Source organism: Canis aureus, chromosome 6 (assembly GCF_053574225.1).
Source record: "Canis aureus isolate CA01 chromosome 6, VMU_Caureus_v.1.0, whole genome shotgun sequence".
Taxonomy (NCBI): Eukaryota; Metazoa; Chordata; class Mammalia; order Carnivora; family Canidae; genus Canis; species Canis aureus.
In genome coordinates, this window is record NC_135616.1 from 77,075,274 (window position 1) to 77,098,436 (window position 23,163).

At 36.7% G+C, this 23,163-nt stretch overlaps 1 long non-coding RNA gene across 6 annotated transcripts in view; it reads right to left on the reverse strand.

Annotated features, from left to right (window-relative positions):
• Positions 1-2,063: 2,063 nt before the first annotated feature.
• Positions 2,064-23,163, reverse strand: part of LOC144316457 (uncharacterized) — a 76,664-nt gene continuing 55,564 nt past the window's right edge. For 2 of the 6 annotated variants that reach the window (XR_013382419.1, XR_013382420.1), the window contains 2 exons: positions 21,331-21,445; positions 12,524-17,658 (listed from right to left, as the gene is read on the reverse strand). This is a non-coding gene — a long non-coding RNA (uncharacterized LOC144316457). Of the gene's footprint in view, positions 3,744-3,826; positions 3,890-12,523; positions 18,956-21,330; positions 21,446-23,163 lie in introns of those variants that run through there. The other 4 variants (XR_013382421.1, XR_013382422.1, XR_013382424.1 and 1 more) reach the window with 3 other exon arrangements.

Genomic DNA, 23,163 nt, shown 5'->3' on the forward strand with positions numbered 1-23,163 from the left:
ACAGGCTACAGATTGAAGATTAAGATCTTGCCATGATTTTTTTTTTTTTTTTGCTTTGAATGTGTTAGCACCAAAAAAGTTCTTCACTATTTCAAAATTAGTAAATCTTGAACTACATTAACTTTAGAAAAATCTTTACTCTTTCAATTAATTCCTTAATGTTCTGAACTAAATCTTGAGGAATTAGGTGAAATTCTATGTAAAATTTCATTTTTTTTCCCTATTTAGCTAATATTCCCCTTTTTTCCACTGTAACAGTCCATCTATTAAACATATTAGAAAACTTTACTCGGAGTGCATTAAAGAGTTCTACAACCTAATCAAGTTTTTAATTTAAAAAAATACTGTAGAGAAAATATTGAACAGATGGTTGATTATAGACAGGAATTAATTAGGAGACTGTTGGAATGGTCCAAGTAAGACGTGTGTTTCTAAACTAGGTAATAGAAATACACAGAACAATTAGAATCTTGGTTCATAACAAATGAGCATTTCTTTAAGTTTTATTTATTTTATTTAAGTAATCTCTATGCCCAATGTGGAGCTTAAACTCATGACTCTGAGATCAAGAGTTATGTGCTCTTCCAGTTGGGCCAGCCAGGTGCCCCAAGAAGTGTGCATCTATAGGAAATTGTGACTATATGTGCAGAAGAGAATAGAAAGTCAGAGATGGAGGATGTAATGATATAAAGATTTTTGGCTTTGACTGTTAAGTAGATGAAAGGTGTTATCCCTTGAGGAAAAGATGATGAATTTGCTGTGGACAGGGATGGATTTCAGTCTGGGGAAAGAGCAGAAGACAAATTGATGTGCAGATCTGGGATATCTGGACTGGAGATCAAGATTTCAGTATCAACAGCTTCTAAGTATATGTAAACATCATACATATGCTGAGATTCCTTCAAAGATTGTGAAGCATGAGACGAGAAAGAAACTGAAATGTCAGTCAATAATAAGCTCGCAAGAAAACATAAGGGTAGACTGAACAGATGAAGATAGGTAGCAAAAAAAGAAAAAAAGACATCACTGTTAGAAAGACAGAAAAATTCAAATGAGATTAGGGTCACATAAGTCAATGGAGACTGCAATTTATTTATTTTTTTAAGATTTGATTTATTTATTTGAGAGAGAGAGAGAGACAGAGAGAGCGCTCAAGCAGGGGGCAGGGGTATAGGGGAGAAGTAGAGTCGCTGCAGAGGAGGGATTCTAACGTGGGGCTTGATCCCAGGACCCTGGGATCACAACCCGAGCCAAAGGAAGGTGCTTAACCAACTGAGCCACTCAGACACCCCTGAAGACTGGACTTTAAAGAAAGAGTGTCCATTCTGACAGACATCAAGGGAATCCCAAGCAGGAAAGCATGATTTGGTCAAAAGTATTTTCAGTGGAAAATAGCATACATGAGTGGAGAGAGGAATGGAAGAAGAAGGCAAATTATAGATAGTTGAGGTGAAAATAGGAAGCCAACGAATTTAGACAGTGCTGCACACTATTTTCAAAGTCTCAGCTTTAAAGAAAATGAAACAGGGACACCTGGGGGGCTCAGTGGTTGAGTGTCTGCCTTCAGCTCAGGGTGTGATCCCAGGGTCCTGGGATCAAGTCCCGCATCAGGCTACCCACAGGGAGCCTGCTTCTCCCTCTGCCTGTGTCTCTGTCTCTCTGTGTGTCTCTCATGAATAAATAAAAATCTTTTTTTAAAAATAAAGAGATTAAAAATAAATAAAGAGGATGAAACAAATGGATGAAGCAAGTACAGAGAAGATTCTTCTTAAATGTCCTTTTTTTTTTTTGCTTGAGAGCTAAACCTCAGAGGTTTGGTTTTTTTTTTTTAAAGATTTATTTATCTGTTTGAGAGACACAGAGTGCATGAGCAGGGGAAGGAGCAGAGAGAGAGCAACAGAGAGAGAAGCAGATACTCCACTGAGCACAGAGCCAGACAGGGGGCTCTGTCTCACCACCCCAGGATCATGACCTGAGCCAAAATCAAGAGTCGGATGCTTAACCAACTGAGCCACCCAGGTGTTCCAATCTTGTCACAGGTTAAATGGAAAGAGCGAATACACAGATTAAATGGAAAGAGCCAATACAGTGAATGAGGAGAGGGAAATCATAGAAGAAGATATGTCCTGAGCAAAGCAGAGGGAGTAAGTTAACTATGGGCCTGGAGCCTACAGCTGAGGAAATGGAGGGAGCAACTAGATGGACTAGAGCGACTCAGTGAAAACTAGAGGTCGGTTCATCCATTGGAAATGGAATGGTGGAGAGAAGTAGTTGAGGAAGAGGAAAACATCTGGGTTGACCACGGGGGGGGGGGGGTGGGTGGGGTAAAATGCTAGGTCAGAGTTGAGGGATCAAGGAATTTGGAAGCCCATGGATTTGTACTAACACACGTCCATATAGTTGGGTGGCATTTTTTTTCCCCCAGTGACATCAAAATTGAAAGGACAGTCGCTTTGTGGATAATAGAGTGAGAAACCAGAATGGTAGGAAATGCTAGGCAGAGAGTAAGACACCACAGTTTAGATCTTGGATGTGCTGAAATATTTGATAGTCATGATGAGACCTGGAGCCGGGTCCCAGGGGTCCCAGAAATGGGTTTCTGCAAGGGGACTTGAAGGAAAATAGAATTGACAAGGGCAGGGGAAGAATAATATATTTGACAGATTTTAAAATATGAATATCCAAGCCTTCCAAATATTCCAAACGTAGGCAATCTCAAAGGATTTACATTATCATTACTATTACTACAAATAACAACGTAACAATCATTATCTCAAATGACAAGCTTAAAACTGCTGTGGGATAATTCAGTGACAATATTCAGTGTAAAAACAGCCGAACTAGTTCAGAAAAACCATGACATCCGTAGCCGTTTTTGTGAAGAAGTCAGATGAGTAATGTGAGGCCATTAATGGGTCACGGTTGTAAGTTTAATAACATAGATCAGCATCTTGGAAGGCAAAGCACAAAGAGCAGGGGTAACGTTTTATCTTAAAGTTGGGTTTAATTAGAGAAATCAATCTACCATATGACTCTCACAAGTGTCCTGATAGTTCCGTAGTTATTTATACATTATTTTTTCTTCCTTAGCAAATACCATAGCAAGAGGAAGGATTACTTGAGCCAGTCCCCACCCAGAGCAACAGAAATGTAAAATTACCAGGTGTTTCTGTCTTAATTTGACCAAGAAATCTAATAAAAGATAGAATGGTATTTTTAAGTGCTGTTATTAAGGACACTGGTGCCAGATGGCACGGGTGCTGGTGTGTTTCTTCATGTCTTCTCTTCCACCCACACTGCGACAGTAGGAAGGTGTGCTAACTTAGACTATTATCTTACAGATTCCATGAATAAAACAGGTTACCTTTTTTTTTTTTTTTAAGTGCTCTGTACCATTCAGAAATGTAGGGAAGTATCATTCTTGCTTAAACTCGGTGCTGTTTCCTCTAAATCTGATCATTACGATAAAAACTGAATAAATAAACCTGAAGATGCTGCTGATGGGAGGAAAAAAGTTAGGATCAATATTACGACATTCAATACGTCTTTCAAAGGTGAGAGATCTCTGGATTGTGTCTGCAAAAAGCGGGCCACAGTTGCATTCATTGTTCAGTGAGCTTGTCCACACAGTTCAACCCACCGACAGCAATGAATGTTGATTGTGACCTTTGAAAAAATAATCTCTGCGTGGAGAAGAGAACATCCTGGTGGGTTCTGCTTCAGTTTTCCGTCTTCTGCAAGTTCTGAAAGCCATGGAGTAGTAGATGATGGTTAGCTATAGGGTACAATCAACGGTCGATGGTTTTGATTTTAATTCCAAACTCACCGACAGCGTTGAATGTTCACTGAAGCAACCTCTAAACTCAGAACTCTGCTGACTGTATAGGATCTGTAAGCATCGGAAGGGGGCGGGAGACAGAAACAACACGGTAACGTTAGTCAGACATCTATGCATTTTTAAGCCATTTCAAAAGAATATGAAAGAAGAATGTGATTCTTCCAACCAAGAGCTTGGCAAACCTCCACATCACATTATGTGAAAGGAAAGGATCTGTTTCATTGAGTTAAAAAAAAAAAAATGCCTATTTTGGCTTAGTTCCAGAGATGAAATTATCTCACTCCTAATGACAGGGAGGATTTGTTATTCAAAGGAGCTTGAAGTAGCAAATCAAAACAATATCTTATAATTTAAATATTGCTACGCTTATAGTAGGTAAACATGTGGTATTTAGATTATACAAATTAAATGGAATTTTCATAAATTTCCTAAAATCAAATTGTTAGTGTTATCTTTTTATATTTAGTATTGTTTTCCTAAGGATTATAGAAAAATAAAATTTTAAAAGGCTATAAAATTAGTACATTCTCTGAAAAATTCTTATTCAGAACTACTGGACAAATAAGTGAAGAAACCAGCTCAACACGTTTTTCTTAGCTTATGGCATAAAGATTTCATTAAAACCATTAAAGGTATAAATAATCAAGGTATGCTACAACATCATTCGTTTCTAACCATTTTGGATACAAAAACCCTAACACTTTTTGGGAGGTCTTTTCATATTCCTTTTATCCAGGAGTGCTTTGTGACTTATGCTTATTTTTACATCATTACAAACTCTACTCAACATATTTTTAGAACCATTTTCAATATATATTTTTTTATCATCAGTTTTTAAAAAGTCACTTTGTTTGTGTCAAAACCAGGATAGGAAGTCACTATTTCATATGCTTAATTGGCACCTAGCGTGATTATAATTATCTGTGGGTGAGACAACCCACAATAATTTAGAATAGTGCTTTGAAGGTGACCATCGTCTGTTCAACCAAGGCAATTGTTTGTGAAATATGTACTCTAAATGGTTATATATTCTAATATTTCACTCACGTAGACTATGTTAAAGCCACTGATTGTTTAGTGACTTCTAGATAAAATGTTTATGTGGAAACTGACTTTTTAAGGGGAAGAATGATTAGTAATCTCCTGAGTGACAGTCTTAGAATATAAGATGGTGGTTAATGTGAATTTTGCAGTGTTCATTCTTTTGAAACAACCAAACTTTTCCTACAAACTAAAACTTTTTAGGAAAATGCTTTATCAGTAGGTGTTTCTGTGTTGCTGCTGGATATTATCAAAGCCCTGGGGATTTGTTTGTTTGTATTATCAATTACAACTGGATGTTGCCTGTCTGTTACAATATTCGTGTCAAGTCAACATACAACCATCTTATTCCACGCCTATTCCTCTCCAGCTACGTGTGCTAATATTTGCATAATAGGGATGCTATAATAAAAGACTCTAACTTGTGTATTTTGCATTAACACGAAATGTGCATTTAGCTTACTAATAAGCAAGACTCTAAGGCAGTTAAAATTAATTGCAAGGCTTAACTACCTTCTTATTTTCCAAAATATTTTTCTACAAGCCCTTAATAGAATATAATTAACTTAAAATTCCTAACTATAAAATTGATTCACTTCTAACAATAAGAAACTACATTTGGGATGCCCGGGTGGCTCAGGGGCTGAGCGTCTGCCTTCGGCTCAGGGAGTGGTCCTGGTGTCCTGGGATCGAGTCCTACGTCAGGCTTTCTGCATGGAGCCTGCTTCTCCTTTTGCCTGTATCTCTGCCTCTCTCTGTGTCTCTCATGAATGAATAAGATATTTTATTTAGATTTTATTCATTCATTCATGAGAGACACACACTGAGAGAGAGAGAGAGAGAGAGGCAGAGACACAGGCAGAGGGAAAAGCAGGCTCCATGCAGGGAGCCCGACATGGGACTCGATCCCGGGTCTCCAGGATCACACCCTGGGTTGCAGGCAGCACTAAACCGCTGAGCCACCCGGGGTTGCCCTAAAATCTTAAAAAACAAAAAAAACAAAAAAGAAAGAAAGAAAGAAAGAAAGAAAGAAAGAAAGAAAGAAAGAAAGAAAGAAAGAAAGAAAGAAAGAAAGAAAGAAAGAAAGAAAGAAAGAAATTACATCAGATGTCTTGTCATATACAAAATAGCAATGATAAATATAGTGATTAATTTCTTCTTTCCTTGGGATAAACTAGATACATGCTTCATAAAGTTCTAGTTTGTTGAAGGTAAAAATCTCATCTCCGAGCCATATACATGTTCCCAAACTGGAAATAAGATGTCTGCATTCTGACTTGCAGGTTCCCTTGTGTTGGACAAGAGAATACATTTTAGATTATTTTCGTTCCATATGGAAAAAAAATGTTCTACTTGCTGGTTAACCTAATTTTCTGCTAATTCATGTGTGCTTTCCATTTTAAATCTCTCTCTTCCACATCTTTATTTTCATGACTTAATCCTTGGCTATAAATCACTGATCTGTGAAACACTGAGCTTCAACAGTACCAAAATTTTACAATTTCTGTAAGAAAATGTGCAGTGGCACTTCTCTGCAGTGTATGTAATTCCAGAATTCTGAGGTTGACAGTAGCAATCTGCATACCCGCATAGCTTTCCTTGAACAAGAGGAGTCACAGCAGTAGGTCACTTATGGATCGATATCTTTCTGTCCACCTCCTCATAATTTTGGAGAGTTGTGTGGACAGAATAAGACCAACTTGCAAAAGGCCAGATTTATTTTAGCCTTTATTTCTCGTCTCTAGGCTTGCGAGAACATTAAATATTTCAGTTTTGCTTAAGGTTAGTAGGTCATAAATAAACCAAAGCAATTTCTTTGCTTTGAGCAAGAGGGTCACAGAATACATGAAATACCACTTTTAAACACAGCAGACCCTAACATGAATTGACAGAGGAACATGAAGAAGTAGTGTGATGTGCCTCAGCAAAAGGCCATAGGGATTTGGGAGGCTGAAGTTGTCTGTTTTAAGAATAGATTATATATCTTGTCTGATGACCTGTATTTAATTTAAGTGACTGCCTTTGCCAGTCCTTCCAGAGGGCAAGTGTGTGAAATAGAGCATCTCAATGTCAGTCTCCAGTCCTTTCCTCTGCCTGATGCCTTGACCTAAATTGAGCATGTGGGCATTGATCTGGACAAATGAAAGCGAATGGGATTTTGCTACCACATGAGTTTTATTAATTCTAGTTGGTTTGAACACTTTAGGGACAGCACATATCCACGAATAGACTTAGATTTTAATCAGTTTTATTTTCTGTTGATGGAAATGAATCTCTGTTTCAAAACATAAAGAGTGAAGATGTCGCGTTAGAAAAATTGCCATTGCATTTTCCTTCCCGTTCCCCCGGAAGAAAGGGACACCATGTCTGAAACCCAGAATAAATGAGGTGTCAGCTTAGTTGGTATTTGGGGGGCCCCCTAGATTCCTTTCTTGGGTTCATATCCATTTTCTTGGAAGATTTCTTCCTCTATTCAGGATATGAACTCTCATAAAATGTTTCAGCACTAACATTTTCACCTTCCCAATTATGCAGTTAAAGTGCCTATTGCAGAAATGCTCATTCTTGGTAATTATAATTGCAATTATTGGGACCTCTGGCTACTTCAGTAGAAAGAGTGAAAGCATCAAAGAGGTCACAAACTGACTCAATTCAGAGAGAGCCAAGTTGAATACTTAGACCTGGCTCTTCACTGAGAAAGCAGAAAAATCAGGGCAAGTCATGCCAGAGCTTGGCTTAGATTAGACCTCTTTTACTACTGAAATACTGACAACCCAGAGGGGCCTATAATTTTGCTTTCCAACAGCTTTGTAATGCCTGATAGCTGTTAACCCCTGGTGACAGCAAACGGCCTGAACGTTTCTGGTTTTCCTTCCCTCCCAAAACTGTGGAAATAATTCCACACTACTCACTTTGTAAAACGGCTTATGAATTTGCTTTGGAGAAGAGAAGCGTTTCCAGCATAACCTCTGTGCTATCTGGCAACACTACTAGCAATTGAATTTAAAAAAATGATTATATATATATATCTCCTACATAGTGTATATGTTCCACAATAAAAAGATATTTTTCACAGACAAATCAGTCCAATTGACCCTTATTGAGTCCTTATAATTTTAAAAGGAAATTTTATTTTCTGGAAAGATTTGGAAATCTACAAGCTAGCCATCTCCTTGGTGTTTGTTCTTGGAAGCGTTCATAGACATAAATATTGGTGTGTTTGTTTAAAACACATATACTATCTCAAATCAAAGTTTAATCTAACAGAGAAGGTTAGAAAAAAGAACCCCCGTAACTCCAACATGAATGCCACTTTTAAGAACAGCCTAGCATTAGTGATATTTTTTGCTTTACTTATTTTCCTTATATTAATCATTGGTTATCACAAACTGGATTACAATTTTTTTTTTTCCGCAGAGAATGTATACAAACTATGTTTACATGTATAAAGGCCTTCCGTGTATGGATGTTGTAGCAATTTGAAAGGCATTGGACGGTACAGGAGGATAAGTGAACAGCAACAAAACTGGGTCAATGGACTGGGATCTGCCCCTCACTGGCTCGGTTACATAACTTCTCTGAGTTTTAGTTTTCTAGATAAAATCTGGAAAAAAAAATCGTCCACACTCTACTAGTTCAATTTATTTTCAAATAACCCTTTAGAATAGATACTCTGCAAAGGATAGCATAATATTCCTTTTTTTTTTTAAAGGATGGAGATTTGTATCTAGGTCTGCCAAGATTCTAATGCTTCTTCCCTTTAAAAACAGCTGCTTTCCCACTTGCAAGATGAAGAAAAAGAAATGTTAGATTTCTAAATAGCTTCAAGATACATCACTTAAAACAGCACAATAACATTCCCAGTAAGATCAGCACTCAGCTGTGTTCCTTCCTTACCTGGTAGGAGGTACTGACCAACAGGCAGGGAAAATTCTTCCAAGACAGAGAGTTTTAAAGAGGATTGATGTCTTAAAAGTTACAATTAATCTTAACCTCTCCTGACGTCAGGAGCCCTTGATTGACCTAATGCATCCTGTCTTAATGTCCAACATTATTAGCACAGTGTGGGGATTCTGGTGTATTTAGCATGACTTTTCATCTTTCAACATGATTTCTTGTTTTTTAGGTTATGTCATAAATTATTTTAAAACACATTAAGTATGTAATTGGCTATCCATTGAATTAAATTAGTGTTTAAGTATTCACTGGATTTTTAAACATTCATCAAACCTTCATATTTTTTAATGTTTGAAAGTTTGTCTACTGGAAAAATACTTCAGTGTTCCTTTGCTCTGAAATTTAAGCTTCTTCCTGAAGCAAAAAAAGAAAGAATGAAAGAAAGAAAAAGAAAAGGAAAGAAAATATACATATTACTCTCTTCATTTCTCCAAAACTCATGAGCATATTTTGTAATTAAATTATATGGACTTTTAAACTATCCCTTTATGAATAATCAATCATGTAAATAATCAAATTACCAAAAAAAGTGGTTTTTTCTTTTTACTAGAATAAAACACTTTTTTTTTTTTAGAAGAGTGTGAAGTTTGGAGTGAACTGAATAAAATGAAAAATTTAAATTGTAACTGAAGCTAAAACATATTTTTTTCATAATGAAGATTCATTATGCCAATAGTATAGCCATCATGACTTCCACAAACTGTGTCAATGCCATGGTCAGCAGTGTTTATTTTTAGCAAGGAAATATAGTGCCTTTGATCTATGACTTTGCAGGAATGGTTGATTAATCCCTCAGTTTGGAAAGAATAGACATGTTGACTGATACTTAAAATAATTTGAGAATTCACCCCCAGTAAACATACCATGTTAGTTACACAATTTGTCTTATTATGCTGATATTCTTAAGCATGTAGATTCATTGTGGAAAATTAAGAATAACACATGGATTACAGAAAATAAGCTTTTTCTAGGAAAAAACATCAGTTTTTGAGAAGAAGTATACTTTGCTTATACAGATTGCTTAAAATTTGTCATAGGAGGAGACCAGAGATACATAATCAAAAAAAAAAAAAAAAAAGCTAGGTTTTTAAAAAAAATTTTCACGGCAGCCTGGGTGGCTCAGCGGTTTGGTGCCACCTTTGGCCAGGGCGTGATCCTGGAGACCCGGGATCAAGTCCCACGTCAGGCTCCCTGCATGGAGCCTGCTTCTCCCTCTGTCTGTGTCTCTGCCTCTCTCTCTTTGTCTATCATGAATAAATAAGTAAAACTCTTTATAAAACTTTTTTTCATGTGAAATGATCAAATATTAAGTTGTGATTTATTATGTTACACATGATTACAAATATTTTTTGAGTATCGATAACATCTTCCAAATTGTCTCTGTTCCATTCAAAATTCAGTCTACAATTTAAATTCTTCCAAGCTTTTGACTTCATTCACCATTAACTATGTTATTAAAATACCTTACTATTTTTGGAAGATATTGTGAAGGTATTTCTGGCTTCATAAATTATACAGGCATCTGTTCTTTCAATCAACAGGATACCAAATGTTTTTTACATCAATCTGTGTGAAACAATGTATATAATACAATTTTATTTCCCATGAGCTTTTAGTAAGCACTGACTTGGTAGTAAAAAAATGTTTGAATGATTTGGAGATTAGGATGGTGGAAAGGGGATGAAAAATAGTAAAAAATGTATTACACAGTACAATCTGTGAAGATTTTTAAAAAATCTAATAAGTAGAATAGGATAAACAGACTAAAAATAGAACATTTTTAAAAAGAACTTATGGTATAAAAGTAGCTTTCGAGGTTTCTCTTCTACACAGAAATTTAAAATTAATGAGATTAGCAGAACTTGACAATTTTAACTACAAAGCTAAATCTCTATTAAAAGGTTATTGCTTACGGTTCTAATGTTCTGCAAAATACCCTACTTGGAAACTATGAAAGTTCATAAAATTTTTTGATATTAAGCTCTGATATGCATTACATGGATTTTGTTTTACTCCATCAAAATCACCTTTATAAGAATTCATCCTTTATGAATGAGTAATTTAAAGTAAACTTGAACAAGCAGGAACTTTACCTAATACAATCAGCAGGTTGCTATGTTCTCTCCACAGGTGACTTCTAGGCTGAGAAAGGATTCCAGCCACAAGTCAAGAGTCCATTACAGTTAAATATCATATTGCTCAATAAATCTTATGAAAATGAAATGCCTTAGCACAAGCTATTCATCAAATATATGCCATATGACATATTTGGATTAATTGTCGAAAGGACTTGTGCATTGATTTGAACACTGAAAAATGACCTTGTCTAGACCTAAGATTCTGTGATTCTTACAGTTTTTATTCTATTTTTAGATTTTTCTTAGTCAAAGTGAATAATTCCTATTGGGCTTAATTAATATTTCTTACACTGTGCGCTTTAAAAGAATAAACAGGTAACAACCCGATAGTTAACCATTCACAGTGTTTTTTTTCTCTTCTTAGAAATATTAATAGATCAGTTTGTTTCTTGAAGAATAAGACCATGTGGCAACACAATCACTGAAATCATAACTGAAGAAAGGAAAGACAAAAGACCTCATTCAGAGGTTACTTCACGTTTGTACCAATGTAAGAATGTTCCTTATTAAATGTGTAGCAATAATCCAAATACATTGACAATTTTATACTGCTAGTTATATTCTTTATAACTGTTCCTTCTCCCCCCACCCCCCCCAAAAAAAAGTTACATGGAAATTATTGCGTTAAAATACATTTTGAGATTGGGAGAGAAAGAGAAATAAGAAAGTGACTTCATAGCAAGAAGGTTTCCTTCCCATCCAAATCTTCACTTTTGGGTTGCTTTCCTCTCATATTTACATATTTGCAGAAAATTGGATGGCTTAAGTTTGCAAAAATGTCTATATGAAACTATATAGACTTTCTATATGAAAGTCTATCAGACATGGAGGTAAGCCATCTTTGATGTTATAAGGTTCAAGTGGAAAATTGTGATTTGATTTAAGCAATCTTTATGAATTATTTGCAATCCAGAAAAGACACCCTCCCACTAACACTAATCCAGCTAGCAAACTCTTAGTTTATGGCAAAGATATGATATAATTGTACTATATTTTTTGAAATTATTCCTTTTGGACTTATGAATGAACACCCTCTCTCCTGTATTATTCCTAAATGTTTACTGGAGATTAATACCAAGGGAAACTGACACAATGACATATCTATACAACTGTTTTTAACAATAGTTATCTGCTATTAATAATAATGCAGTGGCTGGGTATAGCTCATAATTTTTAATCAGTGAAGGTATTAATTAGATAATCTTGGATCAAAGTCAATTTACGTGCCTTTTTTATATCCCCTCTGAAACTCCAATTAAATACACTACTCTTCCCAGTTTCCTGTCTTAAAACTAGTTTTTAGTGTTGCCTCGAAGCTGTTAAACAGCTGCAACATTCCAACCATGAAGCTAGCGATGAGTAAATTACACAAATGCAAATACAGTTAAATTTCTTCTGCAAAAGGGTCTAAAAGGCATACATTTGGGGAGAAAATACTTAGATGTTCAAAGAATTTTAGACATAAGACTAGAGATATGCCCACAGTACCATAAATGTTTTATGGAAAAGATGATGATTATTGTACAAATAAAAAAACATCATAGAGCCATAGGATAAAGACAAATATTTATTCTCTAAAAAGTATTAAATTATATACTCAATTAACACAGAGATTCAAAAACGCTAGAGAATTTGAGACAAGCTATCAATGAATGACGGAATTCTATGGTTACCACCCATCTCGCCTCCTTATCAAATTCTCTCTATATAATTACTTAGCATCTATTTTAAATACCTTTTTGCTGCATGATTATTAGCTAAGAATTATTTTTTAATCGTGCAAGAAGATAACATAATGTTCTATACCCCAAGACTTTTAAAGGCCAATTAATGTTGCCTACTGAATTTTAAAATGAGAGAATAACGAAATACAATGGACTAAAGACATGTACACCGAGGAGACACAGACCTCTAGTTTCAACATTATATATATTTTCTCTGTGAAATGGACTCTAAAAATGAAAAATGGATACGCAGATAATTTTATGAACCCCCCCCCCCCCTTTTTCGTATACTTCTCTTACTTTGTCTATTTTCCCCACTAGACAGGGAGATCCTTGAGGTCGGGAACTGTTTCTCACTCATCTGTGGACCAGAGGACCTAACATATTTCCTTGAACATAGTTGGTGATCAGCGTGTGCTTGTCGCCTCCTCCTTAATTCTCTGGCACACATCTATCTAGAATATCTAACTGCTCAAACAGAGTCCATGTCCCATCTATTCCTCCTTTTCCTGACTCTGTAAAACCACAGAGAAGCAGCTAACTTCCATGCAGGGGCCCCACACATCTGGACGATCTGGAATCTAAAGTCTAAATCCCAGAAGCTAATCATTCTCAAAGGTTCTGCTGTGGAAAAGCGTGAACAGGTTAAATAAAGCTCATCGGGGATCTTGGCCAACTGTTATCCGAACAATTGATAGAGAGCAACGCACAGGGTTAATTTTCCAACAAATAATTCTTTCTCTTTAATACAGCATCTGATGAAATGATGAATTTTACTCTTCTGTGCAATAGGCCATATGTTGTCTTCAGGTGACGTGAACAAAGGTAACCGTGTGTTTAAACCTTGCAATCATAAACAGGTGTCCAAGCCCCAAATACCTCTTGGTAGACTATATACTTCTTCTGATAATATTTTCATTTTTGAAAACATGTCTGTATTATCTCGATTGAACAAGACATGTGGGTACCGCGGAAAGGATAACAATTTGGGGACCGATTCAACACTGTATGCTTTAACTGTCCCCATGTTTTGTTTAGTAAATAGTCATATATATATAAAGGACAGCAGGGGAGGGGGGGAGCGGAGTGCTCTGGTTAGATAAAAGTTCCTCTTTATCTAATTCTGTTCTTACCAAAACATACCTTGAGGAATGAGTTGCATGCCCTCTAACTATATTAACCACATACTGTTCCCTCCTTGAGGTCCAGTAAAGATTATTTTCTGATCCCTTTTTAGTATTTCCTCCAGGTGGGTGTTCAGAACAAATATCCAAATAATCTGGTTCTGTCCACCACAATGAACTTTAGAGGGATTTCATTCAGCACAGATTAGATTAGTTGTTTTATTTCAGTCCTTGTGTATCAATGATCAAACTACTTTATGCACCAAATGTCACAGGGGTTTTCCAGCTATATTCTTGAAAACTGAATCACCCTCAAAGGATGGAGACTTGTCTTCTTTCAGTATCTTTTAAAAATGGGGTTTAGAGACACCGGGGTGGCTCAGTGGTTGAGCATCTGCCTTTGGCTCAGGGAGTGACCCTGGGGTCTCGATCTCGAGACCCTCATTGGGCTCCCCGCAGGGAGCCTGCTTCTCCCTCTGCCTGTGTCTCTGCCTCTCTCCGCGTGTCTCTTATGAATAAATAAATAAAATCTTTTTTAAAAAATGGAGTTTAAAAATAAATGGAGTTGGATTTAAAGGCAATCCCCCAAAAGTTGTGACCAATGGCGGAGTCCCTGGCCTGTGGCACCACCTTCCAAGGCAATTAACTCCAAGGGGCCAATGGAGTTCAGATGTGTATATAGGACTATGTTTACCCAGAAATCAGTCACATTAACATAAATATTGATATTTATAAAAAAGTCTCAGCAAGTGAAATATTTATTCCACGGCTGATTTACAGCAACACAAGGACTTATTTACTAATAGTTAAGATCCTGCCAATTATAATATCCTCAAGGGAAAATGTTCTAGCCTTTTAGAATTTTTTTTAATTAAAAAATCATTTTAGCTAGAAGATATTTTCCCCAGAAGATACCATTAGAAAGACCTTAACAAAATCATACGTTACTCTATAGTCTTCTTTCTCTAACATTTCTTTTGTTTTTATTAAATTCAGCTTACATCAATGTCCAAAAAGTTGACGGTCATTCATTGTCATGCTACCAATCTTGTCTTATTTTTCAGGACATCATGTTCTTTGAGATGCCTGTGTACATTGTGGTCATCTGTGGTCATCGTCCTGTGCCTAAAATCTCATTTCTTAATGTTATCCTGGATTTCTGCTTGTTGCTCAAAAGAATTCTCACAAGAAAGCAACAAATTGAATTATGTAGTTACCGAAAAGGATAAGCATCCCCGAAATAGTTTCAGACATATTGACTAATTTGAGCAATCCAATTAGTTTCTCCCCATACCTCATACTTACCACAGGGAAGGCATATTTTACATAATGAGATTTACAGAAAATTCTGTCATTCTGGAGAGAGAGCTATAAAAATATATTATGCTTCAGTCTATTTTCAGCTTTTATTTTCTGGCAAAAAAAAGGAAAAATAATTTTGGCAATAACTTGTCAAAGAGTCCCCTCAAATCTTTTTGTTGTTTTAGGGTAACAAAAATATTTTTACGAGACGGAGTTTTGACCTAAGTGTTCACTTAAAAATAGTTCCTTTCACATTCTCAATTCTACACTCTGCCCAGTTTTGTTAAGATCACCTGAATGATACAAAATTATGCTAACTTATACCAATTTAAAAACAACCATAAAAGCACACAGTCCTATGGACACAAACGACAAGACTGTAACTCTAATAAACAAGATTGGCTTCATGAAATGTTTTTCAATGAGCACTTTTAAGTTACCACAGTTTTCCCATCCTCTACGGGAAACATTCAAAGGCACTCCAGAGAAATATTATCTTTTCTTTGGGATATAAAATTAGTATCAAAAAACTAAAAATATCTATTGGAGACAAAAGATATCAACAAACATGCTTTCCTTTCTATTATGGGAAAAAGCCTGAGGCACATGGCAGGAATAATGGCAAGGGCTTCAGTTTTCCTACAGCCGTTAAAATATAACATTTTACCTCACTTAAAATCAATATTACATTAAAAGTACAATTTTCATGAGTTTCTATAGTTACTAAAGATATCTTACTGGAATGGGTAGTAAAATTTAAAATTAGATGTATGTCCATTATTACAAATTTGGAATACTTTAGGAGAAATAATGGAATTAAAAAAAATATATATATATAGCCCACCGAGAAATTCTTAATACATGTCTCCTGAAATTCAGTATATTTACATACTTATAAACAGTATATTTTCCCCAAACATGACATTTTTTCTTGAGGACAATTTGTGTGTCTTCAGGATGATGGGGGTAGGAAAGGAAAAATATATTTTATTCGAAGTTCTGTACTTAATGACACTTCCTAAGTTTGAGTCTTTACAATTAATCCAAGTGCAGTAAGACATTTCCATCTGGAGGAATATTTGAAAGAATAAAGATTGGTAATTTGCTTTAAGCTGACTTACTTTTCATGCTTTCGTATATGTCCTATGAAACATTTGCTCAGCACTCATTCCTTTTCTTTTTATATTTTTAACGATTTCAGAGATTGGTGCATAAAAATGTATGCCAGAGCTGTTTTCAAATATCTTTCTACAGGAATAGGCTGAATTTGGAAGCTGCATCCATTTTCTTACTTTCTGACTTTATAAAGTTTGTTTTGGAATTCTCAGTAGAGCGTGTTCAGGTACTTGTTACAAAACCTTGCAAACGTAAGGCAAGTCTGCAGGAGCCCCAAGTTCAAAATTCCAAACAGAAATAATCCATTTTTGCTAATGTCTAGAAACAAACATGAAAATCAAATGCTCTGCTTCTATTGTTAATTTAGTGACTGTGCATCGAAGCTCCACATATAAACAAAATATTTTTCCGTCTAAAGCTACCATAATTTTTTTTCTTAGTCAAATGCACCACAAAAAAGAAAAAAAAAAAAAAAAAGAAGGAAGGGAAGGAAGGAGGGAGGGAGGAAAAGGAAAGATTTTTAAACTGGCATGCTTGAACAAAAGCTTTATCTTAAGAAAAAGAGAAACAAAGAATCTTTCTAAAAGTTGCTTTATCTTGGTTTTCCTTTGTAAAATTTAAAATTCTCAGAGTCTATGTTTTAATGTCAGAGAGTATTAGTAGGAGGACTTGACACCAAATACAGCATAGTTTCTACCTTAAACAAACAGATAGGCACTACTCCTTTGAGTATAGATTACTAGCTGAAAGTGAATATAAATTTGGATTACATCACATTCACTTAAAAACATACACTCTCATAAAATATCTCTTTGAGATTTTTTTGATGACACTTAGAATTTTAGATCTTTAATTCTAATATCATTTGCCTCCTATTCAAATTGTTTTTTAAGCTCTTTTTTTCTTTTTTTAAAAAATGCATTTAAGAATCTAGAACTTCTAGTTCCTTCACATTAGTGTCATCACACTGGTGCCACATGCCACATGGACAGGCGATCTCTCCATTCAGACCTTCCCTCCCATCTCCTAAGAAGCCACGAGGAAACATGTATGACCTCAAAATGTCATGAAACACACTTCCATTCATTTTGTTTTTGAAGAGCAAGAATGTTTAATGGATTTATTTCCTTTGTTATTTTCCCTTGGAACAAGAACTTGAATGCTTTATGTTTTGTAATAAATAATTTTTTTAAATCTAATTCTTAAAGCCCTAGATACTTGGTCTTCTTTCTTCCTCCTCCTCCTCTTTCTCCTTCCTCCTCCTCCCCCTCCTCCTCCTCCTTTTTCTTCTTCTTCTTCCTCTCCTCCTTTTCCTCCATCTTCTTCTCCTTCTTCTTCTTCAAAAATAGCCACCTCATGTTTCAATATTTGAAATGAAGAAGGGTGAAGTATAACTCATAAACAAAAGAATACATTACCTGCAGAATTAGACATTGGATCTTGAAATAGTTTTCTTGGTATATTTTCCCATTATTGAATTGATTTTCTAAAAAACAAATACTATACAGTTCAAGTTATACTTGCTCTCTGTGAGAAATAATTTTAAAATACGTTGTGAGAGACATTTACCAACCTATATTATTAATAGAGTTATTTAGGTTATGGATTAATTATTACACTAGTTTGAATTTGGCTATTTATGGCTTTGTCTCTTGCCTTTTCCTCCTAACCCAATCTAAACTCACCAAAATATAATTAGATGCTTAGAATATAAAACTATTCTAATAATACAGAAAAATATAGAAAGTGGTAAGTGGGAAGTCCAAACAAATGGGAAACCCCAAATTTTCTGAAGCCTTGTCTGACCAGGAACAAAGCAATCTTCTATATGGTCAGGCATCAAGAGCCATCCTTGACTCCCGTCCTTATCTGCGACAGTCATGGCGCTATTCTTACCTCTACAAATACCAGTAGACTCAATAAGCAAAACAATGTGCTAGCTTTCCTCTATGACTCCTTGATAAGGTTTAGGGAGTAGATTTTTCAAGGAATAAATGAAGAACTAGGTGACCAGTAAACTGGGGGTTTTTGTTGGTTGGTTAGTTGGTTGGTTTGAACACAGAGTTCATTGTAAGGAATTTTCCTGCATCATTATATGAAGTAAAAAGGAAAATAATCAGAAAAGGTCAGATGAAACACATTTTTTTTTCATTCTAAATGAACAATGACTGACGTTAAAAATAGTTTCCCATTCATTTAAAAAGAGCAGCTGTGTTTGGCAAGAGAACGCTGGGAGTGAATGCAAGATGGTACCTGCTGACCCTTTATGCTACCAAGGCCAGAGTCCCGTTGCTCTGGGCTCCTCTCCATGGTGAGGAAGCACAGCACCAAGACCCCCAAGTCCAACACACCTCACAGTGCATGGATTTAAAAGAAAGCAGACGTAACCCGAGAAGGCACTTGTGAGGTGGGTTCGTATCTTCTAGGGAATATTCCAAGATGCCTCTTGGCTCCTGACCCGTGCTCTAGTGACAGTGTGCAGGGGGTAGGAGCAATGATGGGAGGCAAGTCATCTGCTTTAGGGTCGTGCATTTCCCCACCCCGGCATTTCTCTCAAGGAGGACTCAGCACATAAATCAGAGACAGAAAGTCTGTCTCCACGGAAGCCGAGGTAGAGCAGAGAGGGTGGAGGAACCATTGTCTCCAGCACTTGGCTGTCTGTTGAGAGTGTGATTACTGGCTGGAAAAACGCAGCCTTTGCAGAGGTTCAAGTGCCTGGATTACAAAACAGAGATTAATTAGGGTAGCCAAAATTCAAAGTACTGAAATAATGAACAAGTTTTCAGGACAAATGGAATTAATTTATAATATATAGTAGGCAGTCTGCCCAATTGCTGTGCCCTTTGGACAAGTAAAATAATTAAAAGCCTACATGTTCTACCAACTGTATGTGAATTTTTTCATCTGATTTCTACAACTCTTGCTGGAACTAAATATAGCATATGCCTTTTTAGCTTGACAAATAAAATCTGCTAAATGGATTAGATGCTCACTATTACACAAGAACTGGACTAAATAATGAAGTATAAGCATGGCCCTTCATTTAAAAAACCCTCAAAGACTCCCATTCTGAGTCTTTTAAGAAAGCAGTTCCCTCTTTCTCTGGTGAGGTTGAAAGAACATGCTTTGCTGTTACACTGAATCTATTGCCACCTTGACAATGAATTAATTATTAGGTGATTCGAAATTTTTCTCTTCGGAAATACAGTCGCATTTATCGAAGATTCCAGAAACCGTGCTGAAGGCAGAAAATAATTAATACAAAATCTTGATCAATAAGGCATATCATAAAGCATGATCTTCAATGTTACCATGTACTTGCTTTAGGATGAATGTAAACACGTACAGAATTTGGGTTGACATTGTCAATAGTAAAAACTCATTTCCTCCGGGGGGCGGGGGGGTAATATTTTAAAGGGGTTAAATGGTCTGGCTGGTCATGTGTTGGTGTGTTTGTGAGATCAAACAGTAGTTTGGAATAAACAAATTATGTGACAGGAAACCATCATCATTTCATTAACTGATTATTTGATAAAATACAGCTGTATAGTTTAAGAATACGAAGTGCAGAAAAATCCATTAACACAGACTAGGACCAAACTGTTTCAGGTTCTATGAGTGTGACTGCTACATGTGATATGTCTTTTTAAAAATCAGACTATAACCCATTTTATATAGAGAGAGACCCAATCTTTATATATATATTTTTTTCAGTAGAATTTTCCAGATGTCCCTTTCTATCCTAAGTTGCCGTCTGTGCATTTTGTTGTTGTTGTCATAAAGGGTATAGACAGGGAAGGAAATTCAGCGTTCATTTCTTTGTTCTTTTCATTGCCTTCCTTTGTAATTTAGAACTGTGACTCAATCCCTGGTATACAGCAACTAACTTGTATTGAATATGTGTACACCTCAGATATTTGGCTTCAACTCTCTTAACATCTCTCTACACCTCAACTTGGTTGGCTCTCTCTTTTTTTTTTAAGATTTTATTTATTTATTTGAAAGAGAAAAAGAGCACGTGCAGGGGAGAGGCAGTAGCAAGCTCCCCACTGAGTAGGGAGCCGACCCCCACAGGGCTCCTTCCCAGGACCCCGGGATCGTGACCTGAGCTGAAGGCAGACACTTAACTGACTGAGCCACCCAGGTGCCCCTGGTTGCCTCTCTTATCTTATCATCAAATCCACAGTCCTCACTAGGGTTTACATGAATGGTCTGAATGGTTTCTCTCACTTTGTCTCCTACCTTTCTTCTCCTCACTCACTCTGCTCTAGTCACTTGGGTCTTCTTGCCATTAACAGAGCATGTCAAATATGAATTAGGCTCAAGACCTTTGCACAGCTGTTCCTGTTATCTGGAATGTTCAACCATCAGTTATCCTCATGGCTTATTTTCCTCCCTTAATTCATGTCTCTAGTCAAAGGTTACCCTCTTTTTTTTTTTTAATTTATTTTTTATTGGTGTTCAATTTACTAACATACAGAATAACCCCAGTGCCCGTCACCCATTCACTCCCACCCCCCACCCTCCTCCCCTTCTACCACCCCTAGTTCGTTTCCCAGAGTTAGCAGTCTTTACGTTCTCTCTTTGTAAGGCCTACCTTCACCACCTTACCTAAACTAGTCCCTGGATCTTTCTCTCTACAAATTTAACTCTGTTTTACTTTGCTTAATTGCAAGTATCACCATAGGACATTATACTGGATATTAATGCAGCCATTTAACAAATAGATAGTGAGTACTTGATAATCCCAGGCCCACAGCAGGCGCATACTGAAGTGAGCCTAGGTTCTTCGGAGAGAGCAGAGAATAAAATAGACAAACGTCCCTATCCTCGTGGGGTTTATATTTGAGTAAGCAAGATGCAACATAAACTAGACAAATTAATAAAAACATACGGCATGTTAGACAGTAACAAGGAATCATTATTTTTAGAAATAGAGTAGGAAGGGGAATTTAGCTGTGACACGGGTGGGACTGAAACTTAAAGTAGGTGCCCAGGGAAGGGGATCATAAGCACCTGAATGCTGGGAGGAAGCTAGCCCTGTAGACAGCTACAGGAAGGAAGCTCCAGGCAGAAGAAAGAGCACTTACTGTGGGTTGGAGGAAGGGGAGGGCGCATATATTTTATCAGTTGATTATCTCTCCCTTGGAATGGAACCTCCGTTAGAGCTTCTACGTGTGTGGTTCACTGCCAAATCCTCAAAGCCTAGAACAGAAAGCTCTGGCTAAGCATGTTTGAATGAATTCAGTAAGTTAATCATTCTCAGTTTACAAATAAGAAAATCGAGGCACGGCCATTAAGTACCTTGCCCAAAGTACCAGGTGGATTAAGATTTGAACCAAAAAAAAAAAAAAAAAAAAATCTAACCCCATCGTCTATATGCTAACTACTATCTTCTGCTGTTCTATCCCAGGTCTCTCTGAAAATAAGAAAGTCCATGTGGTCTGCAGCTTAAATGGCTCAACTGTCACCAAAGAAAAAGAAGGAGAGTAAAAAACTATCCTAGATTACCTATTTTTATGTCCAATTTTAAGTTTAGACTCAGAAAAGTTAACACATTCCCCAAGGTTAATTCCAGAATTGTCTGAATTGAAAGCAGATAATGATCACCACTGAAGAGACCGGCCAAGGGATGGGTAGTTCGCCTCGGCTTATTGTTCATTTGTGTGTGACTTTGTGCAGTGGCCTCTCTCTGTGCCTCAGTTTCCTCAGCTGCAAAATAGAAAGGTTGGGCTAGGCAATCCCTAAATCCCCTTCTGCTTTAATGTTCTCTTTTCTCTAAATACAAAATCCATGAAAATATTCTGGAACGTTCTGCAAGTCCACGAAGAGACAAGTAGAAATTATCTGTGAAGGAAAATGTACATACAGAGGCACTCCAAGGGGAAAGAGTTTTAAAGAGAAGGCAACAGGGCCTAACAAAATTCATGTGTGAGGGAAATAGTATACAGATAGTAGACAGACAAGGCTGAAACAGGGTGAGGAGAGAGGCAAGGGGGACGTCTGAAGATGCTGTTTCTAAGCTTAGAATATGAAGAGTTTTCAGCACTGTGGTAAGGTGTTTGGATCCTAGTCGAAGGGTAATTGAATGCGTGGACAGTTTCCTTACATGTTGTTTATTTTTTCATATGGTTAGTGGTACATCGACATTATGGGCCACAGCAACAATTAATGTCTTTTTGTGTGTGTGTGTGTGTGTGTGTGCTAAGATGCTTTCTTTGACATGAATTGTTTCAAGACAAGGAGGACAGGGAAGAGACGGAGCTTTAAAAAATGAATACATTTCACAGATGCCAAAATAACATTAGAAGACCTTCCTTTCTCCATTCTTTCTTTCGTATCCTCAACCGCTGTACACTATCGAGGCATATGGTCCGTGTCCTCACGTAGCTTATCACAGGGTGGAAGACAACATTAAATAAACAACACGGGAAGGTACTCCTCAGGCCACCTTAGAGTATATAGGGTGTGACACTTCAAGAATAATTCTAAATTGAATATGGTCACTTCTAGAATTTTCAAATGTCACTGTGTACCTGAGAATGGTAATTGTAAAAAAAGAGTTGCAAGTTTCCTTTCTGTGGTTGGTTCAGTGGTCAAGAGACTAAGAAACAAGAAAAACTGATTACAGAGAGCCCCTCCACACCACTTCTTTTCCTCTCCTGTCCTTTCCCCTACCTCCTCCTCCTATTCCTTGTTATGCTTTGCAACAGCCATCTGCGTGAAAAGCTCAAAAAGCTGCCTTTACAGACTGTGTGATTCACCAGTCTTTGCACAGTATTGCATTTCTTGATGACTCACATGTTGGATAACCCATGTGTGCCCTTCATGTGTAACTGGAGATGGTGTTTGTCTCCTAGAGTCATATATAATTCGCATGGCTGGTAGCACATTAGTACATCTACAGTAGAGGCCACTAAAAA